Source organism: Nannospalax galili, unplaced genomic scaffold (genome assembly GCF_000622305.1).
Source record: "Nannospalax galili isolate Female #2095 unplaced genomic scaffold, S.galili_v1.0 scaffold286, whole genome shotgun sequence".
Lineage (NCBI taxonomy): Eukaryota > Metazoa > Chordata > Mammalia > Rodentia > Spalacidae > Nannospalax > Nannospalax galili.
In genome coordinates, this window is record NW_008359442.1 from 3228254 (window position 1) to 3237821 (window position 9568).

The window sequence follows — 9568 nt, forward strand, 5'->3', positions numbered from 1 at the left end:
AGGATCAAACCCACGGCATGCTAGGTAAGCATTCTGTCACTGAGCTACACCCCACCCACAAAGGTAGAACAATTTTGAGGCATATATTGTACACTATGTCCCAGAGTTTCCTCACAGAAACTGCTTACAGTGGGTGACTGGATTCTCTTCCCCTCACTACCACCTCATTTCTCTGGTAGTATAAGCTCAGCATTCTAAATAAACTACTTTTCCACAGTCGTTGTTTCCAAGTCTGCTTTGGTTGTTTTTTGTTTTAGTTTTAGTTTTAGTTTTTTTTGTTTTTTTTTCAAGGCATGGTCTCCCTGTAACCCCAGCTGGCCTGGAATTTAGTACATAGATCAAGCTAACCTTCAACTCACAGAGATCCACCTGTCTCTGCCTCCTGAGTGCTGGAGTTAAAGGCATGTGTCACCATGCCCAGCACCAAGTCTGCTTTGGAAGAAATAAAAATATAAACACTCAGTTGTGTAGATGCAGGCATGGAGAAATGTGTCTTTGCCAGTTATGTTCAACAGAAGGCAAGAGGAGCATTATTACAAATTTAATATTACCAAACTTTGTGGGGGGAAGAAGAAAAATAATAAAATATATAAAATACCAACCAAAAGTTCCAGCTTCCCCTACTTTTAAAATGTCCTCCTCATCACCTTCACTGCCAACTTGGATCACCTCAACATCTGTAAAATAACTAGATGGTTAATAAGCAAACAGGGGTTGGAGAGATGACTCAGTGGTTAACAGCACTGGCTGCTCTTGCAGATGATCTGGGTTTGGTTCCCAGCACCTATATGGCAGCTAACAACCATTCATAACTCCAGTTCCTGGGGATCCAGTGCCCTCTTCTGGCCCCAGTGGGTACTATATGCACAGGTGTCCTTACATATAGGCAAAACTCTCATATGCATAAAAATTAAAATAAATAATGAACAAATAAACACAAACTCTCTGAAGAGTTTTCAACACAGTTGCATTTTTTAAAATCTGGGAGTTGGCCTCAGCTCTGGAGACCCTGAGAATGGTGCTGGATCATGTGAGGAACCTTATCACACAGGATGACTATTTTCCTGACTTTAGGTGCTTTTTTTTATATTGATCTCAAAATTCAGAACTCAGGAAGTGGCAAGTAAGAAAGAAAATAACTGGCGAGCCAAGAGTGTCTGCACAGCCTCAGGCACTGGAGCAACGGTCCGTGCAATGAAACCAGTATGCTGAGGAGCGTTTTGTGCCCCTTGGACCCAGACATAGTCTCCCCAAGGGCCCAGCCTGGGTAGTAGTGAAGGTAGGGAGTTTTCAGTGGGACATGACCTTCATGTTTCCATCAGAAATGTGACACTAGTAAGATGTCTCGTCACTTGTTCCCCTGACCATGGAGGAAGATGTGAAACCAGCAGACACCAAAAAAGCCACTGGAGCCTTGACCATGAAAAAGAAAATACTCAATCCATCTGTCTGCTTGAGCAAAAGCAGAAAGTGTTTTCCTCTGATACTGAGGTCCCTCTAGGGAGAAAGTCAAGCCAGCAAGCAATTGTTGCCTCTGTTTGCTGCATGAAAGTAAAACTGCTCTTTCTTAAACACAAGTATAATCATGTGGACCAAGTGATGGAAACAGGAAAATAGTAGGAACCAGTGTAATTGAAATCATGACCCCTCCCATGAGCTTGAACTGTAGTCCTCTTCTATGAACTGGAACTGTGGCTGCCTCCTGTGAGCCTGGATCAGTGATTCCCATCGCCCCCATGAGCTGGAACTGTGGTGCCTTCCTGTGAACCTGGACCTGTGGTCCCTCCCATGAGCTGGAGATTTTGTCCCCTCCTGTGAGCCTGGAGCTGTGGTCCTCGACTGTGTGAGCCATGGTTCCACATTCCTGTGGCAGTGAGCTGATGGTGGAGCAGATTGGAGGATGGAGGGCTTGCCGATTTGGGGCAGAAGTTTCATCCTTCTCTGGGTGCCTGCACGTCCACAGCCCTTTCCCCCAAGGTCCCAGGTTGTACCTGGCAGTGGCTTTGCCTCTGTGTTGGGCTTATGCTGGGGACAGGAGATGTTTCTGTCATTTGCAGATTCTAGTCTTGGGAGGACTTGTTCTCACGAATGGACTTCCCGCCTCCATTTGATGGCTACCTGTTGTCCAGGCTTCACACATGATCCTGTGCACCTAGACCTTGATGTCGGACCTTTTCCCATTCTCAGCCACCAGGGTTTTCCATCATTTTGCTATTACTCTTCTACAGTGCACCGCCACCTGTGCCCTACAGAAAATGGAAAACACCTCACTGAACTTCCAGAGAGAAAAACACAGTATGGGAAGTTAAAAATAGAATAAAAATAAAATTTAAAAAGCTGAGTATTTCTCAAAAAATTTCTCCCAGAAATACCTAGACAATCCAAAAATTATGTAGGCTTGGAAGGGAATATTTAAATTGTGCACCATGCCTCCACTTGGTATGGTTTGTGCAAATATCCTTCAAGATATCAATTCTCACTCTAAGCAGTGCCCAACGAGTCCTTTTAATCTAGTTGCCAGTTTCAATCATTTGAAGAGTTTTCTTCATACCTGCAAAGATTTAATTTAATTAATATGGGTTTGGACTAGATATCAGCGTTTAAAAACATAAAAACCTCTCCAGTTAAGAATTACTGAGTCTATGCCAGACGTGGTGGTGCACACCTTTAATCCCAGAACTTGAGAAGCAGAGGCAGGTGGATCTTTGTGAGTTCGAGGCCAGCCTGGTCTACATAGTGAGTTCCAGGCCAGCTGGGGCTACAGGGAGACCCTGTCTCAAAAAAGACAACAACAAAAAAAGAATTACTGAGTCTAAGCCTGGCTTTTAATTTCTTATCCTAAGCCTCCCAGTAATTGGGAGGCAGAGGTAGGCAGATCTCTATAAGATCCAGGCCAGTCTGGTCTACATAGTGAATTCCAGGCTAGCTGGGGCTACAGAAAGACTGTCTCAAAAAATAAAAAAGCAAAACAACAAAAAATAATTACTGATCCTAAGAGCAATAATTTCTATGCACTAATTTCTCCTTTTCAGTGTAATTTCTACAAAATTTAGCAAACTCAAACTAAAATAGAGTGAAAACAGCGATTCTTAAGACAGTATTTTACTTAGTTTACCATGTAGTCCCAGAATCTTGCATCTACTATAATAGCTTGGCAGACATTAACACTTCAAAAATATCTGCTCAGTAATACCTGAGGAAGTTCCCTATGAAAGTGACAAAAGGACTTGTGGGGAATGGCTAAGCTCACTCTTTTGTGTAGATACACTTTACATTAATTTAGAAATAGATATATGTGATAAACTACCAAAGGTACATGGAGAAGGGAAACTCTGATGATAATTTCTAAGTTTTCTTCATGAAGGAATTTATTAATTCCTTGGTCATTATGTGTGATAATGACTTTTACAATATGGATATACTCTGGACAAATGGTTTTTACTTAACCTCTCAAGCAAAAAGTTAATCTTGTCTTAGCTTATTTATAAAGTAGACAAGCTCACTGAGCCATGTGCTCCTCTTGTGACCTGGGCATATGTATGGTCTTAATCTCTCATGACCTTTCCTTGCCCATGATAAAAAAACAACATATGAATGTGTGTATGCATGTTTTACCAAAGCGCTGAAAAGTGTTTATCTCATTGGAAGCAATGAGAGAAATTAATAACATCTCTGTGCGTGTGTGTGTTTGTGTGTGTGTGTGTGTGTGTGTGCATGCGCACATGCACGCTATTCTAAGTTGATAGGGGTCACAAGGGACATAATCCTCTGATAAGCGTCCATTTTTACTTCTCCATTTCATGCTGGATATACTGTTTCAGTAAAAGAAATAGCAGGCCCTTTGTTAGGGAGCACAATTCTGAGAAAGGACAGGTTCTCAGCAGTTAGGGTTCACTCGACTGAAATGAATGCTGAGTCAGGCTGTCTTTATTTGAGCATCACTGCAATATGGTATTGAGAAGTAAATGCTGAAGTTATCCACAACGGAGTCATTTCTTATCTCACTCCATTCTGTTCTCAAAAGCTGCTGCTCTTCATCCATGTCAAGGTACTCTTCATACTAGACTGTATGATGATACAGTTCATGTTAAATCGTAATTCCACATGCATGAAGTGTTTTGCTTTGTTTTTGTTGGGTTTGGGTGGTAGGAAATTAGATCCAGAGACCTTACACTTGTTAGGCAATTTCTCTACTACTAAACTACATCCCCCAGTCCCCAGAAAGTTCTTAATCTGTATCCTTGCAACTATTCAAAGTTCATTTGTGTGTGTGTGTGTGTATGTGTGTGAATGAGTGTGATGCATGTGTGTGTTATATATGTCCATGTGTGTATGCAATTGTGTTGGGGAACAGAGGAGGTCAATGGGTGTCCTCTCTCATTCTACCTTACTCCTTTGAGGCAGGGTCTCTCCCTAAACCAAGATCTCATTTTTTCAACTAGATTGGCAGAAAACAAGCCCCAGAGAGCTTCTCATCTCTGCTCATGGCAGCACTGGGGTTGCAGGCATGAGATTAACCCTGGCTTGTTATGTGGACACTGGGATCCAAAGTCAGGTCTTCATGGTTGTATAGCAAAGACTCTACCACTGAGCCATCACTCCAGCCTCTCAAAGTTTATTTTAGGGCCAAGTTTTTATCACCAAGAGATTGTACACACCTAAGAAAGTGCTGGCTTGCTTCCTACTTTCTCATTCAACCTGGAGCGAAGGACCTTCAGTCTGCTTAGCTTAGTCCTGCATGGCTCCCTCTTGCAGGCTCTGACTGGCATCTGTGTTCTCCACTGCTGCAGGCATTTCCTCCTCCTGCTTCAGATCTGGGCGGGCTAAGACAATGGAGGAGGAACTCTTTCTGCTCCATTTGGCAGGAAGACTAAGTTTAAACTGCAAATGGATTGCTCGTGGGACCCACTATGGGATACAATTAAGTATCCCCGGGCAGCATGAGCTGAGAGCACCATTCTAAAATGTGTTACCCACCATCATGAGTCCCATACTTTGAACTAAATTGATCTTATTTGATTTCTATAAATATGTTAAAAGGGCAGGAAGAAAGGTTAATGGTTCATTTTACAGATGAGGAAATGGGACTGTGAAAGTTAAGTCAGAGTAAGTAATAAAACTATTTTAGGATGAATAAAAGCATAGTCACTGCATAGTTCTGTGCAATTTAAAATGTATTATTATGCAAAAGGGTCATAACAAAGTTTAAGAAGCAATTAATCAATTGGGAAAACCATTCCCAGCATGTATCATTAGAAAAGGTTCAGATCCCAGCTGGAGAGATGGCTCAGCAGTTAAGAACACTGGCTGCTCTTGCAGAGGACCCAGGTTCAATTCCCAGCACCTACAATGGTGGCTAACAACCATCTGTAACTCCAGTTCCAGGGAAATCTGATGCCCTCTTCTGACCTCTGTGGGCATTGAACGACATGAATGTACTTACATACATGCAGGCAATACACTCATACACATAAAATAATAATAAAATATAAAAAATAGAAAAAGGGGGTTCAGATCAGTGTTTTAACAGCTCTTGTGAATGACTAAATGTACTGCCCTGTCAGAAAAATGGGCAGGTTACTCCTTCAAGAGCAAATAAAATGCTAATATGTGAAGTAGTCTTCAATAGTGAATGCAAGTTAAAGTAATGATTTAGTATATGTCTGTCACTTTGAGCTCTGCATTATTTCCTCTCTTTTTTTCTTTTGATAGAAAACATCTTCCTGGGGCTGGAGAGGTGGCTCAGTGGTTAAGAGAACTGTCTGCCCTTGCAGAGGACCCAGATTTGGTTCCCAGCACCCATAAGGTGGGCTAACAGTCTTCCCAAACTCTTGTTCTAGGGGATCTGATGCCCTCTTCTGGCCTCTGAGAGTATTGCGCAGCACAGGGGCACTTAAAAACAAAGCAGGCAAAGCACTCATACACGAGTAAAAAATAATTTTCTTTTAATTTTTAAAAAAGAAAACATCTTCCTCCTTTGCTCAAACATATTATGAGTGAGAGCTGAGGATACATGTAATAGTTACTTATTCCTTTGGTTGGCACAGCATCTACTATTTTTTCAAACTTTGTCCTTTTTAAATTAGTTTTTAAGATTTATTTTAAATTTTAAACTGAGTGTGTGTGTGTGCATGCGTGCATGAACACACGCACGCACATGTGAGTGTAGGTGTCCACAGAGACCAGAGACATTGGCTCTTCCTTGAGCTGGAGTTACAGGTGGTTGTGAGCTGCCCAGTTGGGTGCTGAGAGCCAAACTCGCCTGGGTCCTCTACAAGAGCAACGTGTGCTCTTAACTACTGAACCATCTCTCTAGGCTCCAAACTCTCTTCTTCTCCTACCAGTCTTTGTGATTTTGTTGGAGCTAATCACTTCCCTCACCCTTTTTCAAAAATGATGTGACCCAATCCTAACTAAATAGATTACTTCAGCCCTGTGGGGCAATGCCTTGCTCATTGTGGGTTGAGGGATAAACACAGGCTGGAGTACAGGCCAAGCACAGTCTTCCTCAGGACCTTCTCTGGAACTATCAGGAGTGAATACTCCCTTTGAGACTCATGAGACTGCTGAGTCATTTGAGCTTGGACCTGCCAAAAACCATTTCCCAAGAAACTGAGAAAGCTCACGTAAAAATGAAGCCACACCAGGGGAGAGCAGCACAAAGACAGAAAGCAAACTTTGGGGATGCTGTTTGCTCCCTGGACTAGCTGTTCCTGAAAGAAGAGCCCTCCCATACACCTTGGGTACATGAGTCAACATATTCTTTTTGCTTCAACTAGCTTGTTAGGTTTCTGTCATGGCATTCAAATGAGCTCTAATCAGCACAGGATTCAATCAAAGAGCAAGATTTCTCAAAAGCCCTTTGCTTTTAGAAAAGCCAGCACATTTTTTGACATCATTGGAGTTCTTGAAGACCCTGAAGACAGCATCCAGATACAAGAGGCAATAAATCCCATGTTTGTTTAAGCCGTTTCTAGTAAGCCTCAGTCATTTAACCAGTGTCATCTGCTTACTGTGTGAAGTTTGAACATGTTGATAGTTTATTGATATTTGTCTTTTTAAAAAATATTTTATTATTTTATGTGTATGCGTGTATTGCCTGCATGTAGGTAAGTGCACCCGTGTTGTGCAATATCCACAGAGGACAGAAGAAGCTGTTGTATCCCTTGGAACTAGAGTTATAGACAGTTGTTAGCTGCCATGTGGGTGCTGGGATTCGAACCCAGGTCTTCTGCAAGAATAACCAGTGTTCTTAACTGCTGAGCTATCTCTCCAGCCCCAACATTTGTCTTTAAAAAAAAAAAAAAGGAAAGCTTCTTAGACCTACAAAAATCAAATTTCTTTCTTTCTTTTTGTTTGGAGGGGGGAGTCAGGTCTTATATTGCCCAGGCTGGTCTCCTCCTTCTTCATCTTCCTCAGTAGCTCATTCTAACCTCATTTCTAACTCACAGAAGACTATTAGTCTTTTTAGATACCAGCTGCATTCTTTCCTCTATTACTGTTCCAAAACCATAAAATGGTCCCCTATGAAAGGGCTGAGGCTGGAATGGTCAATTCAATGTAGTTTGAAATGTAGGTTGAAAACTACAGTCACAGGCTAGGGAGACTGCTCAGAGGATGAAAGCCTGACAACCAAGTTCAATCCCCAGAACCCACATAAAAAGCCCAATGTGGTGGTGTTCATCAGTAATACCAGCAATCCCTACATCTATCACACCCTCTCCTCCCAAGGAATTACTTCAGAAGAGGGCACAGAAAGATTGTAAGAGCCAGAGGTGAGAGATGAATACAGTGAAACTTTGTTTTCTGGACCCAAAGGGGCAGTTGCACATATGAACCCACATGGTGGCTAATAATTACCTGTAACTCCAGTTCCAGGGGATCTGATGCCCTCTTCTGACCTCTGCAACTTGGCATGTGCATGATTTACTTACATGCATGCAGGCAAAATACCCACACACATTAAATAAATAAATAAATAAATAAACAAATAAATAATAAATAATAATAGTATTTTAATAATATAGGATATGAAATCATGGAGAGGATTGTAAGGCAGGATGGAGATGGGGTCTGAATATGATCAAGATATATTGTATGAAATTCTCAAATAATCAATAAAATTATTATATAAAATAGAACTTACAACCCAAAGAAATATAGGGAAATATTACATATTCAATGTAAAGTGAAAAATTGTGTCTGAAAGTTTTAGTAATTGTGATGGTTTGAATAAGGATGTCCTCCATAGGCTCCAAGTATTTAGACATTTTGTCCCCAGTTGGTGGTGGTGTTTTGGGAGGTTTTAGAAGGTGTGGCCATGCTGGAGGAAGCACATCACAGGGGGTAGGAGGTTCTTAAATCCTGAGAGATTTTTTATAGCAGGAGGCCTCCAAAGATGGCATGGACCCAGAGCCCTGGGATTCAGCAAGAATTCACTTCATTTCTTGATCCGCAAATAGCGGGCCAAAAGGAGCCCACGCCTCCGTTCCCTGCTCGTGAGCCCAGTGACTGCTGACAGACTGTGTGGCGCGGACCAATCAGAAAACAATATGCTGTTTCAAGGGACTTGGGGGCGGAGAAAAGGGAAATATAAGGTGTGCCTCCTCTGGCATTAAATGAGTCTGCAGCACCTCGCCTAGTGCTTGCTTCTACCTGACTCCCGGGGTCTGTGTGTCGTGACCCCGCGCCTCTTACCCCCGCCCCAATCGGCAGGGGACCCGATCCAGGTTAGGGTCTTCACAGCTGGCCTGAGGAGAACCCGCAACAATTTTTCATCTCTCTCTGCTTCCTGTGCCTGCTTGAAGATGTAATCACTCAGCCTTCTGTTCACATGATGTTATGGACTCTTACCCCTGGAAAAAAGCTCAAACATACTCTTCCTTCTATAAGTTGCCTTGGTTATGGTGTTTTATCATAGCAACAGAAAAGGAACTAATACAGCAATCTTACATTTTAAGATACATAAAATAAATGAAATGACTAAATCAACAAATAACAATCTTAGAAATGTCCAATTTTGGGGCTGGATAGATGGCTCAGTGGTTAAAAACACTGGCTGTTCTTGCAGAAGACCTGGGTTGGAATCCAAGCACCCACATGGTGGCTAACAACTGTCCATAATTCCAGTTCTAGGGGATCCAATGTCGTCTTTTGTCCTCTGCAGGTATTGCACAACATGGGTGCACTTACATACATGCAGGCAATCTACTCATAAAATATAAAAAAATAAAATTTTAGAAAATAAAATAAATTAAAATACAACATGATTCTGTGCAATTGATGAAGTCTGGAAAAGAAAGATTTAGGGCTGGAGAGATGGTTTGTTAAGAGTGCTTACTGGGAGCTGGAGAGATGGCTCAGTGGTTAAGAGGACCTGGGTTCAGTTCCCAGAACCTACATGGAAGCTAACAACCATCCATAACTCTAGTTCCAGGAGATCCAATGCCCTCTTCTGACCACCTCAGGCATTGCATGCATGTGGTATACTTATACAGGCAGGGAAAACACTCATACACATAAAATAAATAAATAAAATGTGTGTGTGTGTGTGTGTGTGTGTGTGTGT